This window comes from Cryptomeria japonica, chromosome 8 (genome assembly GCF_030272615.1).
Source record: "Cryptomeria japonica chromosome 8, Sugi_1.0, whole genome shotgun sequence".
In the NCBI taxonomy this organism is placed as follows: Eukaryota; Viridiplantae; Streptophyta; class Pinopsida; order Cupressales; family Cupressaceae; genus Cryptomeria; species Cryptomeria japonica.
Window position 1 is genome coordinate 597540482 of NC_081412.1, and position 19442 is coordinate 597559923.

Below are 19442 nucleotides of genomic sequence, written 5' to 3' on the forward strand. Positions count from 1 at the left end.
CCAGCTATGTAATTGCCTGATCATATGACAACAAGAGCCCAAACTGTGCCTGATCTCTGACCATCCGTGCATACATGCCTGAGCCCCGGGGCATCCTCTAAATCCTGCCAAACTGTTGACCAACCCTGTCCACTAGCTGCCTCTCCAGCACATAGGGCGTTCATCCAATCAAATACCTACTCTGGAAGGTGTAAGGCAGTACAACTGCATCATCCTCCCACTGCTCGCATCCCAAATATGGCCTCCATATGACCACATCAATATCATCTATCACTCATTGCTAGTAATCCAACCCGCCAATCCATGGCTGCGATGTGATCATATCATACAGGTGCACAAAACTGCATCCATGTCCCCTGCCTCTGAAGTGTATCATTCTCGTCACTAGCAGATGCTCATAAGCCCATACCTGCAGCAATGTCACCCCGCAGCCCAATCCCACTAATCCATGATATACAAACTGATGCAACTCATAATAGAGGTGTGCCAGCACACACGGTCCCCAAGCATATCTGGTGTGTTGTGTCACCAGTGTCTCCAGTGTTCCTCCCCAACCCACAGCCAACCCCCATGTCGCCCTATCTAGACACAAGAACCCACTGATCGCTCCTCCTACTACTACCGACAGCGCTAGCCCTGTGGCTGTCATAGTATCCCATGCCACATGTCCTGCCCTCATCTCTAGTCCTGGGTCCTGGAATACTCATCTAAGGGCCTCCCTGTCTCCATCTCGATCGTATGGGATCAGCTCCCCATCAATCGATATCCTCAGTATCCTATATACATCCTCTAGGGTGACTGTCATCTCACCCATCGGCAAATGAAAAGTACAGGTCTCGAAGTGCCACCTCTCCGCCAATGGAGTCAACAGTCCCATGTTTGCCCGAAACTCAGGCACATACAGAACATGTCTCAATCCCATCTCATCAATGGCAGCTCTGTCCTCGAATGACAACTCAGGTTGCAACCTTTGAGTCAACAGGAATCTCTCCCGTGACTCCAGCATCGGCAAATACTCCTGCAGTCAAGCAAATCACTCATGTCAGTCATAGTGGCATTCCCTGTTCATCACAAAATGCTACCTTTTATCTAAATGCATATGGCATTCTATCCTAGTGACACTCACTGTTCATCACAAAGTGTTGCTATTTATCCTAAGTGACACTCACTGTTCATCACAAAGTGTTGCTATTTATCCTAGTAGTACTCCCTGTTCATCACAAAGTACTACGTGTGTGACACTCACTGTTCATCACAAAGTGTTACTCACATTTGCACTCACTGTTCATCACAAAGTCCTGCTCATATTCTAGTACTCCCTGTTCATCACAAAGTACTCTATCTTGGTACTCACTGTTCATCACAAAGTACTCTATCTTGGTACTCATTGTTCATCACAAAGTGCCTTGATCTATCCTAGTCTTCCTAGAGGACCTGCTTGAGTGTATCCTCTCAGCAGCTTATCCAATCGATAGCGTATGTTCATCATAGAACTGCCGATTTGACCTAGAAGATGCAACTTCACACTTTTTAAAAATGCAAACACACTTACCTGACATAAACGTGCTCAAAGACTGCACAAACGCGCCTAGAAAACACGGACATGCCTATGCTCTGCACAGATGCGCCTGGGCAACATAGACGTGCCTTCTTGGCACAAACGTGCATGAACATCACAGACACAACTGCAATTGACACAGACGCGAGTTCAAACACAGACGCGCCTAGCACAAACACAGATGCGCCTTGCGAGCACAGATGCGCTTGGCACCAATGCAGACATGCCTGGATGTTTTTGGACACTTTTTTGGACCCTAGTCTAAGTGCATTTATTACCCTATCTAGCATGCATTAATGACAAAATTAAATGCATCAAAGTATGAGGCAGTTTGGTGGTACTTACTGGCTCTCCTGCCTCTGCTGGCCTCTGAAATTGGCAAACGTGGTCGAATCTGTGAATGAAGGCCATCGCTGCTGACTGCTGCTACTCAATTTTTGCGCTGCAATATACTCTCGTGGATGTGTAGATGACAATGAGGATGTATTTCCCCCATGGTCTATCTTATAGCCTACCCTAACCCTCGCCTTCGTTTCCCGAGTTAGTCTTCATTATCCCGTGACTCTGTCACTTTATCCGGTCAGTCCATTCTAGCCTTTCTTTCTTATCGAGAGATTGTCTGTAATCTTTTCAGACATTTTCATCCAATCTCTCAAGGGGGCATATCATTCCCATCCTAGGGCAACTCTGTATCAGTTCATATTATCTTCTTTGAAACAACGCGACAAGCTGCATTGTCTCAAACAGGGGCAAAATGTAGACACCCAAAATTGTCCAGTCTAATTAAATAAATATTTAATTTATTTAATTATCTTAGCTTAATTCTTCTATTAATTAAATAAATCTTTATTTTTTAATTAATTCATTTATCCTCTTCTAGCCTTATTTCTCATTTAAATAAATACATTTATTTATTTAAATTATCCTTTTCCTAAATTAAATAAATATCTTATTTATTTAATTTATCCCACTTCTTCTATTAATTATATAAATCTTTATTTATTTAATTAATTCATTAACTTTTTCTACCCATGACACATGTCATTCATCTCTTAATTCCTACACTACCTACCTCTTTCATTATTTTATTATTTTCTTTACCTACCCTCTAATCATAGCCGACCTCCTTTTACACCTCTCAATCTTATCCCTCCATTTCTTATTGTGTCTTCTATATAAGGACATGCTTCCTTCATTATCAAACCCTAATCAAGGATCCTAATGATGCATCCTAATGAATCTTATACACTTGACTACACTACGATCCTACTTGCAACCACATTCCGTTCTTTGTTGAGCTCTTGTGTACATAAAATCTGAGAGCAAATATATCAAGCAAGATCAATGGAGATAGGAAGAATGGATATCCAAACTCTATTGGACATGTGATAGTATAATCTTTGTGATTTCATTTGATTTTCATTGTCTTAGGTAATCTTCATATGTTATGGTAGATCTTTGTTGTTGTTAGGCTAGGGTTTTGTGGTTGAATTCATTTAGCCTTTCAATATTGTTATTATTGTTATCCATTTTCACCATATACAAGGTTTACACTTCATAAAGTGGGTATTTTTAAAATTGCCACCATATTTTCACCCATCTTCTGAGCTTTCTAACCATATAATTTTTTTTCAATTTGAACAACAATAACATATTATTATTGAATTTCTTTTACTAGTGTCTCCATAGTTCTCACAGACATAGGTGCACCATTTTTTGATTAACTTTTGTTATACGTAGCCAAATTTAAAAACCTTTATATATTATTGTAGTGCACTTGATTCTTGACAATTTTAAAAAAATAAAATTGTATTTTCGATTTGTTTAGTGCAACTTATGCTTCGCGCACAAATAGGTACCAAATTTTTAGGATGTGCTCAATTGGAAAAATCATAAAAAAAAAAATACTCAACAAACAATTACAAAAAAATACACATCTTCTAGTGCTCACTCTTAACTATCTTTCTGCCAAAGGATTTGTCAAAATACTAAATCTAACTATGACTTTTTTGATGCGCATGTTAGACACTATGTTATGTTTTTCAGAAAAAAAAAGTCATTTTTTCATGTGCGAAGGATTTGACCCCCTTAATCTTATCGAATTTTGAAAAAGTTTAGTAGTTTGGAAACTAGATTCAGAGTACTGCAATATTTGTTCTTTGATTATCTTCATATCTTGAGTGGATAACTTTCAAATTTTGCCTCTAAGTTGAGGTTCACCTGATTTCAGAAAAAAAGTGTCCACTTATACCCCCTTTTTGATCACCATCTTTGTGCACTTACCCAATACATAAATACACACATAAATATACATTTTAAAAAAATTTTGTTAATTTTTAAATTTTATTTGAAAAAAAATTGATATTTTTTATAAATTCAAAGACAAATTTTTCATTCCTGAAAAATGCTGAAAATCAGGGGTTCTTATCAATGTCACAAAAAAAAAAAGGACTTATTTTTTTTTCCAAATAGAGAACATATATATGCAGTGTTAAAATAATAATAATCTTGATTTATATTTTTCTCGTTATAATATTTTGAAGTCCACCATAGCTAAATTGGATAGTTTTCATTCACTGTCACCTTTTGTCTACTAAATTTATAATTATAAAAAAAAAAATTATACCCTTTAGAGAAGATTCTCTCATCTAGTGAAAAATAAATTTTTAAATTTTTTAAATATCATTTAATATATATTTTTTTAATTTCTAGTCAACATCTTTTTGAACTTAAAAAACCTACTCGCAATGTTTAATTCATAAAAAAATTAAATTTAGTTAAAATACTTAAAAATTATATGTCTAGATTCATGATTTCGAGCTCTAAAAAAGGGTATTTTTTTATTTTTGTAAAAAAATAGTCTGCTTGGAGAAAAATTGAGCAGAACTAAAAAGTTTCATAAATACAAGCAAAATAGGTGATTGCACTGCCATATCACCTACCACATAGGGGAGTTGGGACGAACTCAGTCCGGTCGGACTCAATCCGACCAAACTGAGTTCGACCAAACTATTTTGATTTTCTTATGAAAAAATTGAGCTCAAGCGCTCACAAAAAGTGTCTAAATGGCGCTAAGAGTCCAGTTGAACTCAATTCAAATGAACTCTTGGCGCCATTTAGGTGCCACAACAATGACACAGGGTACCATGTGGCAAGGTGGTAGTCTGGTCATACTGAGTCAAACACAAACACAACATTTCTCAACATAAACAATAACAAACATCATCGACCTTATAGACAACAATTAGGTCGGTAGCATAAACCCTAAACCCTAAACATTTTAGGTTTATAATTACAAGCGGTCCAATCCTGACCATTCAAACACTTTACATAGAATAAAATGATCTCAAATAGAGCACAAGTCATTCTGCATCGTCCATTCTTCACCGCATCTAGAAATCAGTAACCCATCATGCTCTCTTCACATACTGCTAAGAAAATGTTCATTCCTAAGGTAGACATTCAATGCAATTGATCTTCAAGGAAATCCTTCATGTGCACAAAACTGACGTGGCATATCAATCTCATCCTTATCTCTTAGCTACCTCATCACAAAATGTCACCGGTTACATCTCACAAGCTAGATTGCCAAACCGGAAACCCTAGAGCTGAGATAACCAATTGGTAGTCACACTTAGTGAAACCCTGACACCGGTCCACTTCATCCTAGTAGACCAAAACCACTTCGAATCTTCATACCTTCGTACCAGTTCTCCTACTTGAACATCAATAACAACTTCTTCCAATCGTCATACCGGTTCACCTGCACTTATTGATATCAATGACAACATACATTATCATCCTACTGGTTCATCATATTCCAACAATCTCCCCCTTTGGCATTGATGGAAATATGCAGTGTATCGTTGCATAGTATTTGCACCATTCTGAATAACATAAACATATAAACAACATAAACCTATGCAACTATATCTTCTCCCATATCATATATCTTCATCTCTTCAGATCTTCTCCCCCTTTGACAACAATGCCAAAGTGGAGGCACAAGCTTCCATTCTCCACTATGTTGCTCCCCCTATGGAGTAGCATCCTTCAACACATCAATCCTGAAAGATTTGTTACTATAGTACCTGACTGATGTAGAGAACACATTTTTAATTTACTTCATGAAGGGGCAAAACCCCGAATTTACCTCTCAAATAGGTAAATGTAGTCTTTGGTAAGGGCTTAGTGAATAAGTCAGCTAGTTGCTCCTTACTGGAAATATGTTCTAATACAACCTCTTTATTTTGAACCTTTTCTGTCAAAAAATGATACTTGAGCTCAATGTGCTTAGTCCTAGCATGCAATACCGAATTCTTGGAAATATTTATTGCACTTGTGTTGTCAAAAAATATACTCACCAGTTCAAATATAGGTACATTAAATCCATCCAATACATGTTTTATCTAGATTTCTTGAGTCTAGTTCATAAATGTTGTGACATACCCTGCTTCAGCTGTAGACTGGGAAATATATCTTTGCTTCTTAAACGTCCATGAGACTAGTCTTCTACCAAGAAAGAACGCTCCATCGGTTGTGCTCTTTCAGTCGTCCACATTACCTACCTAATCTGCATTGGTAAACACTTCGAGATTAAAATCACCATTGTATGGATACCACAATCCATAGTCAACTATCCCTTCCAGGTATCTCAGAATCCTCTTGATTGCTACCAAGTGTGATTCTCTTTGACTTTTCTGAAAATGGGCTACAATGCCCACAACATGAGCAATATCCGATCTGTTGTGCACCACATAGTACAACTTACCAATCATTGACCAGTACTTTTTTCATTCACCAACGCTGAATCATCCTCCTTAGTCACTTTGTAGTCAGTCACCATCGGTGTACCAATTAGTTTGCTCTCCTCCATGCCAAAGGTCTTCAATACCTTTTTGACATACATGGACTGGGTAATAAAGATACCCTCTTTCATCTGTTGAATCCGTAGACCAATGAAGAACTTTATCTCTCCAATCAGAGACATCTCAAACTCTTTCTTCATTTCATCTGCATATGCATGGCTCATTTCAACATCTCCTCCAAAGGTTATGTCATCTACTAACACTTCACATATCAAAATTTGATCACCTTCAAATTTTAGGTAGATGTTGTTGTCCTCACTTGATCTCTGAAATCCTATCTTCATAAGATGAGAGTGTAACCTTTCATACCATGCCCTTGGTGCTTGTTTCAATCCATACAGGGCCTTGTGTAATCTACACACCATGTTACTATCTTCTGACAAAGCAAACCCATTTGGTTGCTTAATATACACTTCTTCTAGGATTCCATTCAAGAATGCAGACTTCACATCCATCTGGTATATCTTGAATCCCTTAAATGTTGCAAATGCAAGTAGCATTCAAACATCTTCTAGTCTAGCCACAAGGGCAAAGGTTTCTCCATTGTCTTCTCCTTCTTCCTAAGAATATCCCTTGCATACAAGTATTTCCTTGATTCTTACAACTATGCCTTCTTCATTCAGCTTATTCCTGAAGACACATTTGGTACCTATGACATTCTTGGGTTCCAGTCTGGGTACCAAAGACCATGTTGCATTCTTTTCTATTTGGTCTAGATCCTCTTCCATTTCCTTAACCCAATCTTCATTGTTAAGTGCCTCTCTAGAGGTTTTAGGCTCAAATTCAGAAATCATGCAAGAGTTTTCTTTCACCTTTCCTCTTGTGAATATCCCTGCATCTTTATCTCCTATGATCTGCTTCAGATCATGATGTAGTTTCACATATCTAGGAATGACTCTAGCTAGTTCTGCTTGCTTTTCCTCTTCTTCTTCTCCTCCATCTTCTTCTTCACCTACTGTAGCTTCTACCAGTATAGGAACACTAAGGTCTTTGCTTGCTTCTTTCTTAACTGGTTCCCAGAAGATTACACCCGGTTCATCTTCCTCTTGCTCACTGCTGGTTTCCTCAGGTTTCTCAAGGGATTCATCAATCCTGACATTGGTACTCTAAACAATTTTTTGAGTTCTATTGTTGTAGCACTCAAGAGCTATTCTTTTAGTGGAATATCCAAGAAATTTTCCTTCATCACATTTAGCATCAAACGTGCTTAGATTCTCACCTCTCTTGATATAGAACTTACTGCGAAAAACTTTAAAATAACTCATAGTGGAAGGCTTCCTGGTCTAGTACTCATAAGGGGTTTTATCTTTATCTTTTGTTGATGAGTACTCGGTTCATGGTATAGACCGCAGTGCTCACCACTTCTCTCCAAAAAGTGTGAGCAACCTTTCCTTGGATCAGCATTGTTTTGGTGCTTCAACTACAGTCTTGTTATTCCATTCTATTATATCATTCTTCTGAGGTGTCCTAGGGGTAGAGAACTACATCTTGATGTTGTTCTCTTCATAGTACTTGTTGAATTCATCAGAAGTGAATTCACCTCCCTGATCGGTTCTTAGGCCTTTTAATTCTTTGACCACTTTCCTTCTCTACCAATGGTCTAAAGAATTTGAACTTTCCAAATGCCTCAGACTTGTCTTTCAAGAATGTGACCCACATCATTCTTGAGCAATCATTAGTAAGAATCATGAAATACCGATCTCCCTGAATACTTCTAGTTTTCATTGGACCAGACATCTCGTTGTTCACAAGATCAAGTAAGTTCCCTACTAAAAAGGACTTACCTTTGAAATTTGAGGAAGACATCTTCCCAACTTGGCATTCTCTGCACAAATAATTCTCCAGTTTGTTCAGCAAAGGCAATCCTCTTACTGCACTAGTACATTTGGAGCTGATTTCTGATGGCCGTTTGTTGGATTTTTGATGAATTTTCATCAGAGTGTCGACAAAATCCACCGTCAAAAACTCAGCATTGGATTGGTCGACAATGCTATGCTCGTCGAAAATTCGACAATCCAATGGACTCTGCCGATGGTCAAAGAAGTTGTTGGCCGACAGCTTGGTATTTGTCGCAATTCTGATGATGATCATTTTTATAAAAAAATAATAATTATCATCAATATAAAAGAGCCATCGAAGGAAGGAAATGCTGAAAGGACTCGCTGAACATAAAAACTCAGCGTCGGATTGGTCGATGATGCCATGCCTGTCAGAAATTCAATAATCCAATGGACTCTATCGACGGTCAAAGAAGTCATCGATCAAAAGCTTGGTATTCGTCATAATTATGACAATGATCATTTTTATAAAAACAAAAAATTTATCATCGATATAAAAGAGCCATCGAAGAAAGGAAATGTCGAAAGGACTCATCGAACATAAAAACTTCATCGACAAAAGATATCGAAGAAAGCAGAGAGGGTGTTCATAGACGGGAAAAGTTCTCGAGGAAATAATACTATCGGTGCAACATAAAAAGGACCCACCGAAAGGAGCGTTTTCATCGAAAGAATAATATCGATCAGACAAATGTATATATATATGTATACATTTGTACGCATCTGTATACACATGTATACATCTGTAAACACATGTATACACCTATATACACACATGAATAACTCTGTGAAATAAATATTGTATGCCCTCATGGGTTTGATTTTACTATATGCCTCTAGGTAGCGTCTACCACTCTATTCTTCCTTCATGTTGGTATGTTTAATGATTTTAGTTTTAAGGCTCAATGACAACTGCTTATGCATGACAACCTACACTTGTACATGGTCGAGGGTGGGAATTAAAGGGGACATGATATATCAAGTTGCCTTACACTCCTAACATCAATGGTAACATGTCTAGTGGGCCCATGCACATAGACACTTATATTTAGGTGTTATTTTAATTTTGCAAGTTGATATTTTTTAAAATTTTATGTTTCAGTGATCTAATATACCTATATGTATATGTATACATGTACATGGTATATGCATACATGTACATATAGGTGTATGTATATAACATATATATATATACACACACATGGTATATGCATACATGTACATATATGTATATGTATATACATAGATATGTGTGTGTGTGTGTCCATACATACATATGCATAGGGTTTCAATATACATAGTCATTTAATTATTTGTATGGCATCAAAGGTTTCAAGTTGGTATGTTGTTTTCAATTGTCCAGTCATAAAATTTATACTATTTTCAGCATTCCTTAAATGTATATCACTATTTTGATATTTTTTTTATCATGTTGTCATACAAATTGGACTATTTCCAACATTCTCTAAATATTATCCATACTATTTTCACTATTCTTTACATATTATTGTGGTCCAAATGTAAAAACAATAGTTGTTTTTTAATCATATCAGAATTTATTTTGTATCACTTGCTTTTATTATGTATCAATGGTTTATTATGTATATGTATAAATGTATCTCTATATGTGTATATACATGTACATATATGTACATGTATACATATATGTATATGTATATATATACATAAATATGTATATAGATATACATATATATGTGCAACAATTTGAAATGAACACATTGTGAACCTTGTGGGCATTTGTTACAACTGGTGTAAGGTTCCTCAATAAACAAATAAAAATAGTATAAAATAATATATAAAACTGTGTCCATGAAAAAATCATAGAAATCAGACATACCTTGCAAATAAAGTGAGTGATTGTTTCCCACATATATTTAAATTTGAAAATCAATAGGAGATTTTGAAGGGTCATTTTCATTATGAATTTTTCCTATTTTCACTGAATATCATCTACAACATTCAATTCTTCTCCTTGTGCATGCAATATTTTAGGATGATTTGAAGTGATAACATTACTACCCCCGATTATTACAAAGTTTTGCAGGCATGCGGTAGTGTTGAGAGATGAACTATGTGGTTGATCGAGATATCAAAGTAATTGTGTTTATTAACACATTATATTTTATGGAGATTTTTCCTATTGTTGCAACATTTGTTTTTAAGCTATGTATTTTTTTAAAGATGTATGCATGATTTTATGTTAGTGTATGTGACTAATTTTGCAGTCATGTCTAGAGTATTGGGGTGGAATTGTAGAATACAACAAGCCTTCACCAGAGGTAAAGTCTTTATGACTTTACTTTTGCAATGACCTAGTAGACATTGTTTGATTTTATTTATATTTCTATGTTTACTTCTCTTCTATGCATACTTATTGTTGAAATGAATGTGTTTAAATGTTTTATTCATTTTTTATTTTTGAAATATACATACTCATTGTTGAAATGTATATGTATGTATGATACATACATATATATATAGTAATATATATGTATGATACATACATATATATATTAATATATATGTATGTGTATATTTATGTACATACATACATTATGAGAACTGTATGTATATACATATGTATGTATGTATGTAATACCTACCTACCTACATACATACATACATACATACATACATACTTAATAATTGTATATGATCAAACAATGAATAAATATGTGTATACATTTATGTCTTGAAATGTTTTATTCATTTCTGTTTTGTCAAATATACATAGTCATTGCTGAAATGTATAATGTACTATATGTACGTACGTATGTATGTATGTATGTTCATACATTCATTCATACATACATACATATATAAGTAAATAAATACATACATACATACATACATACATACATACATAAATATACATTTTTAAAATTATTTTGTTAATTTTTAATTTTTTTTGGAAAAAAATTGATATTTTTTAATAAATTCAAAGACAAATTTTTCATTCCTGAAAAATGCTGAAATTCAGGGGTTCTTGTCAACGTCACAAAAAAAAAAAAAAATAGACTTATTTTTTTTTCCAAATAGAGAATATATATAGGCAGTGTTAAAATAATAATAATTTTGATGTATATTTTTCTCGTTATAATATTTTGAAGTCCACCATAGCTAAATTTGATAGTTTTCATTCACTGACACCTTTTGTCTACTAGATTTATAATTATCAAAAAAAAAATTATACCCTTTGGAGAAAATTCTCTCATCTAGTGAAAAATAAATTTTTAAATTTTTTTAATATCATTTAATATATATTTTTTTAATTTCTAGCCAGCTTCTTTTTGAACTTTAAAAACCTACTCGCAATGTTTAATACATAAAAAAATTTAAAATTAGTCAAAATACTAAAAAATTATATGTCTAGATTCGTGATTTTGAGCTCTAAAAAAGGGTATTTTTTTATTTTTGTAAAAAAATAGTCTGCCTAGAGAAAAATTGAGCAAAAGTAAAAAGTTTCATAAATACAAACAAAATAGGTGATTGCGCTGCCACATCACCTACCACATAGGGGAGTTAGGACGAACTCAGTACGATCGGACTCAGTTCGACCAAACTGAGTTTGACCAATCTATTATGATTTTTTTATAAAAAAAATTGAGCTCAAGCGCTCACAAAAAGTGTCTAAATGGTGCTAAGATTCTAGTTGAACTCAATTCAAATGAACTCTTGGCGCCATTTAGGTGCCACACCAATGACATGGGGTACCATGTGGCAAGGTGGTAGTCGGGTTGGACTGAGTCAAACGCAAACACAACATTTGCCAACATAAACAATTACAAACATCATCGACCTTATAGACAACAATTAGGTCAGTAGCATAAACCCTAGACCCTAAACATTTTAGGTTTACAATTACAAGTTGTCCAATCTTGACCGTTCAAACACTTTGCATAGAATAAAATGATCTCAAACAAATCACAAGTCATTCTGCATCATCCATTCTTCACCGCATCTGGAAATCAGTAACCCATCATGCTCTCTTCACATACTGCTAAGAAAATGTTCATTCCTGTGGTAGACATTCAATGCAATCGATCTTCACATGCAAGATCTTCAAGGAAATCCTTCATGTGCACAAAATTGATGTGGCATATCAATCTCATCCTTATCTCTTAGCTAACTCATCACAGAATGTCACCGATTTCATCTCACAAGCTAGATTGCCAAACTGGAAACCCTAGATTTGAGACTACCAATCGGTAGACACACTAAGTGAAACCCAGACACCGGTCCACTTCATCCTAGTAGACCAAAACTGCTTCCAATCTTCATACCTTCATACCGGTTCTCCTACTTGAACATCAATAACAACTTCTTCCAATCTTCATATCGGTTCACCTGTACTTATTGATATCAATGATAACATATATTATCATCCTACCAGTTCACCATATGCCAACAATCTCCCCCTTTGGCATTGATGGCAATACTCAGTGTATCATTGCACAGTATCTGCACCATTCTAAATAACATAAACATATAAACAACATAAACCTGTGTAGCTATATCTTCTCCCATATCATATATCTTCATCTCTAAGGATCTTCTCCCCCTTTGACAACAATGCCAAAGTGGAGGCACAAGCTTCCATTCTCCACTATGTTGCTCCCCTTATGGAGTAGCATCCTTCAACACATCAATCCTGAAAGATTTGTTATTGTAGTACCTGACTGATGTAGGGAACACATTTTTAATTTACTTCATGAAGGGGCAGAACCCCGAATTTACCTCTCAAATAGGTAAATGTAGTCTTTGGTAAGGGCTTAGTGAATATGTTAGCTAGCTGCTCCTTACTGGAAATATGTTCTAATACAACCTCTTTATTTTGAACCTTTTCTCTCAAAAAATGATACTTGAGCTCAATGTGCTTAGTCCTAGCATGCAATACCGAATTCTTGGAAATATTTATTGCACTTGTGTTGTCACAAAATATACTCACCGGTTCAGATATAGGTACTTTAAATCCATCCAATACATGTTTTATCTAGATTGCTTGAGTGCAGTTCATAAATGCTGCCACATACTCTACTTCAGCTATAGACTAGGAAATATAGCTCTGCTTCTTATTGGTCCATGAGACTAGTCTTCCACCAAGAAAGAACGCTCCACCGGTTGTGCTCTTTCGGTCGTCCACATTACCTGCCCAATTTACATCGGTAAACAATTTGAGATTAAAATCACCATTGTATGGATACCACAATCCATAATCAACTATCCCTTTCAGGTATGTAAGAATCCTCTTGATTTCTACCAAGTGCGATTCTCTTGGACTTTTTTGAAAATGGGCTACAATACCCACAACATGATCAATATCCAGTCTATTGTGCACCACATAGTACAACTTACCATTCATTGACCAGTACTTTTTTCATTCACCAACGCTGAATCATCCTCCTTAGTCACTTTGTAGTCAGTCACCATCGGTGTACCAATTAGTTTGCTCTCCTCCATGCCAAAGGTCTTCAATACCTTTTTGACATACATGGACTGGGTAATAAAGATACCCTCTTTCATCTGTTGAATCTGTAGACCAATGAAGAACTTTATCTCTCCAATCAGAGAAATGTCAAACTCTTTCTTCATTTCATCTACATATGGATGGCTCATTTCAACATCTCCTCCAAAGATTATGTCATCTACAAACACTTCATAGATCAAAATTTGATCACCTTCAGATTTCAGGTAGATGTTGTTGTCCTCACTTGTTCTCTGAAATCCTATCTTCATAAGATGAGAGTGTAACCTTTCATACCATGCCCTTGGTGCTTGTTTCAATCCATACAGGGCCTTGTGTAATCTACACACCATGTTACTATCTTCTGACAAAGCAAACCCATTTGGTTGCTCAATATACACTTCTTCTTCTAGGATTCCATTCAAGAAAGTAGACTTCACATCCATCTGGTATACCTTGAATCCCTTAAATGCTGCAAATGCAAGTAGCATTCAAACATCTTCCAGTCTAGCCACAAAGGCAAAGGTTTCTCCATAGTCTTCTCCTACTTCCTGAGCATATCCCTTGCATACAAGTATTTCCTTGATTCTTACAACTATGCCTTCTTCATTCAGCTTATTCCTGAAGACCCATTTGGTACCTATGACATTCTTGTGTTCCGGTCTTGGTACCAAAGACCATGTTGCATTCTTTTCTATCTAGTCCAGCTCCTCTTCCATTGCCTTAATCCAATCTTCATCGTTAAGTGCCTCTCTAGAGGTTTTAGTCTCAAATTTAGAAATCATGCAAGAGTTTTCTTTCACCTTTCCTCTTGTGAATATCCCTGCATCTTTATCTCCTATGATCTGCTTCAGATCATGATGTAGTTTCACATATCTAGGAATGACTCTAGCTGGTTCCGCTTCCTTTTCCTCTTCTTCTTCTTCTCCATCTTCTTCTTCACCTACTACAGCTTCTACCAGTACAGGAACACTAAGGTCTTTGCTTGTTTCTTTCTTAATCGATTCCCAAAAGATTACACCTGGTTCATCTTCCTCCTGCTCACTGCTAGTTTCCTTAGGTTTCTTAGGGGATTCATCAACCCTACCATTGATACTCTCAACAATTTTCTGAGTCCTATTGTTGTAGCACTCAAGAGCTATTCTTTTAGTGAAATATTAAAGAAATATTCCTTCATCACATTTAGCATTAAGCGTGCTCAGATGCTTACCTCTCTTGATATAGCAGTTACTGCCAGAAACTTTAAAATAACTCACAATGGGAGGCTTCCCGGTCTAGTACTCATAAGGGGTTTTATCCTTACCTTTTGTTGATGAGTACTCGGTTCATGGTATAGACCGCAGTGCTCACCGCTTCTCTCCCAAAAGTGTGAGCAACCTTTCCTTGGATCAACATTGTTCTGGTGCTTCAACTACAGTCCTATTATTCCTTTCTGCTATGTCATTCTTCTAAGGTGTCCTTGGGGCAGACAACTACCTCTTGATGTCATTCTCTTCATAGTACTTGTTGAATTCATCAAAAGTCAATTCACCTCCCTGATCGGTTCTTAGGCTTTTTATCCTTTGACCGCTTTCCTTCTCTACCAATGGTCTAAAGGATTTGAGCTTTCTGAATGCCTCAAACTTGTCTTTCAAGAATGTGACCCACATCATTCTTGAGAAATCATCGGTAAGAATCATGAAATACCGATCTCCGTGAATACTTCTAGTTTTCTTTGGACCACACAGATCGGTGTTTACAAGATCAAGTAAGTTCCCTGCTGAAAAAGACTTACGTTTGAAATTTGAGGAAGACATCTTCCCAACTTGGCATTCTCTACACAAATAATTCTCTGATTTATTCAACAAAGGCAATCCTCTTACTGCACTAGTACATTCGGAGCTGATTTCTGATGGTTGTTTGTCAGATTTTCGATGAATTTTCGTCGGAGTGTCGACAAAATCCACCATCGAAAACTCAGCGTCAGATTGGTCGATGATACCATGCCCATCAGAAATTTGACAATCCAATGGACTCTGCCATCAGTCAAAGAAGTTGTCGGCCGACAGCTTGGTATTCGTCATACTTTCGACGATGATCATTTTTATAAAAAAAAATAATTATCATCGATATAAAAGTGCCATCGAAGGAAGGAAATGCCAAAAGGACTCACTGAACATAAAAACTCAGCATCAGATTGGTCGACAATGCCATGCCCATCGAAAATTTGACAATCCAATGGACTCTATCGATGGTCAAAGAAGTCATCAGTCGAAAGCTTGGTATTCAGCGTAATTCTGACAATGATCATTTTTTATCAAAAAAAATAATTATCATCAATATAAATGAGCCATCAAATAAAGGAAATGCTGAAAGCACTCACCGAACCTAAAAACTTCATCGACAAAAGATATCAAAGAAAGTAGAGAGGGTCTTCATCAATGGGAAAAGTTCTCGAGGAAATAATACTATCAGTGCAACATAAAAAGGACCCACCAAAAGGAGCATTTTCATCGAAAGAATAATATCGATCGGACAAAAAGAAGCTACTTCGATAAAAGATATCAATGAGGATATAGGTTTCGAGGAGGTTAAAATTCATCAACAAAAGATATCGAAGAAAGCAGAGAGGGTCTTCATCGATGGGAAAAGTTCTCAAGGAAATAATACTATCGGTGCAACATAAAAAGGACCCACTGAAAGGAGCGTTTTCATGAAAATAATAATATTGATCATACAAAAGGAAGCTACATCGATAAAAGATATCAATGAGGATATAGGTTTCGAGGAGGTTAAAAGGCATGTTCTCGATATGTGTGGTTTTTCCGATGTAACTTTATCGGCGAAGAACAATAAGGGAAAATAAAGAAAAGGTTCGGTGAGATAATAGACTCATTCATCAACGGGGCATAGTGATATCGATGAAAGAAGTATTTCAATGGAAAAATAAAGGACACCAAAGCTCAAGGTTTCTTCGACATAAGACCCGATGGATATCAGATATGTTTCGTTGAGGAGACAACCATACTGATCAAATACAGTATTTCGATGAAGGGAAAAAATACTTGATCGAAGTAATATTTGAAACAAAAGTATTATTGATAGAAACAAAGAGATCGATGGACTAAAGAAACAAATGATCAAAAGACATATCCTCATCGAAATGATTATTGATTGCTGCAAAAATCATAAACAAATCCCAGGGAAGGTCATATCGCCATTCAATTCAAATGTGTGGCTGCGTAACCATTGTCCAAAGCACCATTACTAACTAATTAAATATGCCATAAGTAGTGGATCAACCATCAAAGGACACAACATTAAGGAATTCACAGGCGACAAACTGAAAGCAAGAATTGGGTGAATTCACAGATAAAGCTCAGTAATTCCAAGTAAGTTGTTTGCACACAGACCTCTTTTTTAAAATTCAAATGGAATCATCATCTAAAACTAATAAGACCAGAAAGGGAAAAGAGCCTATCGTTGCAGAAGAAAAACCTAAAAGACAGAAAAGGGAAGGGAATTCTTTGGCCCAGGACTTGATTGACTAGTGCCCATCATCCAGTTTGAGGTCCAAGAAGATTAGAGCTGATGAGGAAGGCATGGATGACTGGTTTGAGGATCTTGGAGACATATGGACAGAGTTGAGAGGGTATGAATTATTCATATATGGGTACAACAGAAGAGTTGCCCCTCAACCTATCAACAATTTATGGCGATTGAACTTAGAAAGGTTAGTTGTGGCTAATGTATTCGTGAATGTGGAGCTCATGAAGGCATTGGGAAACAATTATGACCCTAAAACCAGGACCATATATAACTACATGGGTGAGCCAATTCTTGCAATCACAAAGGAGGTTATTGACACTATGTTCAAGTTGGATTGGGGATTTGAAGAATTGATTGACCTCAAGAAGTTAACAAGTGAATATTTTAACCTAGAGCACATTTACAAAACGTGGAGACTCCCTATACATAGGCCTAGGAATGCAGGGTCCTTAGTGCCACTAGGCCAGGATGACAAAGCTCCCTATGATGTCAACTCTTTCCATCCATATTTCAAGTATACCTATTACTGTGTTGCCCAAGTGCTAGGGATAAAAGCCCATCCTTTGATGGATATTGCAGCCATAGTCATTTGTGCCGATTTGCAGTCTAAGGACCCCCACTTCTTTGATTTTTTATGCTTATTTGGTTGAGGTTTTGAATCATGGGTTAGAAAATTTAAAGGGAGATGTCATCAATGTTCATTTCAAGCATTATTCCTTACTTATGCATATGCTATTGTATGTGGGCCAAGATGAAGGGTTATGGCCAGAAGAGTTATGTGTCAAGACATATGACAATGCTGGAATGAGAAAACCAGTGCAACTATGAGTTTCTTCATGAGACTAGAGGTATGTGAATAATCAATATTGGCATTTTGAGGAGTTCTTTGCTGAGCCATTATATAGACTGTTGGGATGCCTGTGCGATCATGCCCTTGCACCAAAGGTTCAAAGATTCCTAAGACCAAAAGATTTCGCTAAAGATCCCTCAATTGAACACAATTGGGGAGATTGGTATTGTTTTTTGGACTGCACACAAGTCAGGGTATACAGGTTCGAAGGGAGACCATACTTACTACCACTTATAGTCCCTAAAAGAGTGACTTGTATGGAAATAGTGAGTACAGAACATCTGACAAGCCATGGAAAACAATCAATTGTACCTGGGTTGTTAGTATTTTCAGATTTTACTGTGAAAAGTTCAAAGAGTTATGGCCTGTTGTAGACAAAATTGGATTATTATGGCATGGCTATGGGGGATCCAAGGCCCAATTTTGATCCTAAAGGATACATAAGGATATCCCAATCATCACAAAAGTTGAAGGCTAGAGAGCATACGTCTTACCTACTGAATGACCTCATTAAGAACATTGGCAGAGAAGAGGCCAGAGTGAAGCGAATAAAGTTTGAGAAAGCAATGCAGGCTTATAAATGGAAGCTTTATAGAAGGAAAATGGATGAGAACGTGCTACAAAAGATTGAAGACCCCTTGGAGTTGGCCAACAAACTTGTGGAGCATGAATTGGAAATACTTGATGGAGTCCCGCCTCATGTTTTTAGGGATTACATTGATACTATTAGGAATATAGAGCCTTTGGCTCATATGTCTTCGGCTTCCGCATTTGGCATCATTCCATTCACTCCTCGAGAGGATTACCCCCTAGTTATGTAGAGGATACACCGCTAGACTTGGCAACATGACAACTGAATGTCCGAGAAGTGGCTAACATCAGATTCTTGGAGCATGAGGATTTCATTGCTTCCAAGGAGTTCACCATATTCCTCTATCAACATAAAGGATCTCAAATTAGGAATAACATGATAAATAGTGAAGAAGACCAATAGCTTCAAAAGTTACAAGAGGAGATGGATCTTGTGATGAGAGAAATGACACCTGAGAAGGGAAGATAGTTGCTTAAGGAAGCTGGTGTTCTATTATACTCTGGATGGGACATGAACTTTGCCTTGTGGTTTGATGGATTCCTCAAGAAACAAGACCCAAGTAGGCAAATGATGCCAAAAGAGATTGATAAACTCTTTAGAGGATCAGGATACAATCTAGATCAGAAGGCTCTTCTATAGTGGGCTATCTATCACAAAGATAAAAGACCTATATTGGTTGATACAGAAGAAGCTTTTGGACATTTGATGGTACAGTAGGTTGGA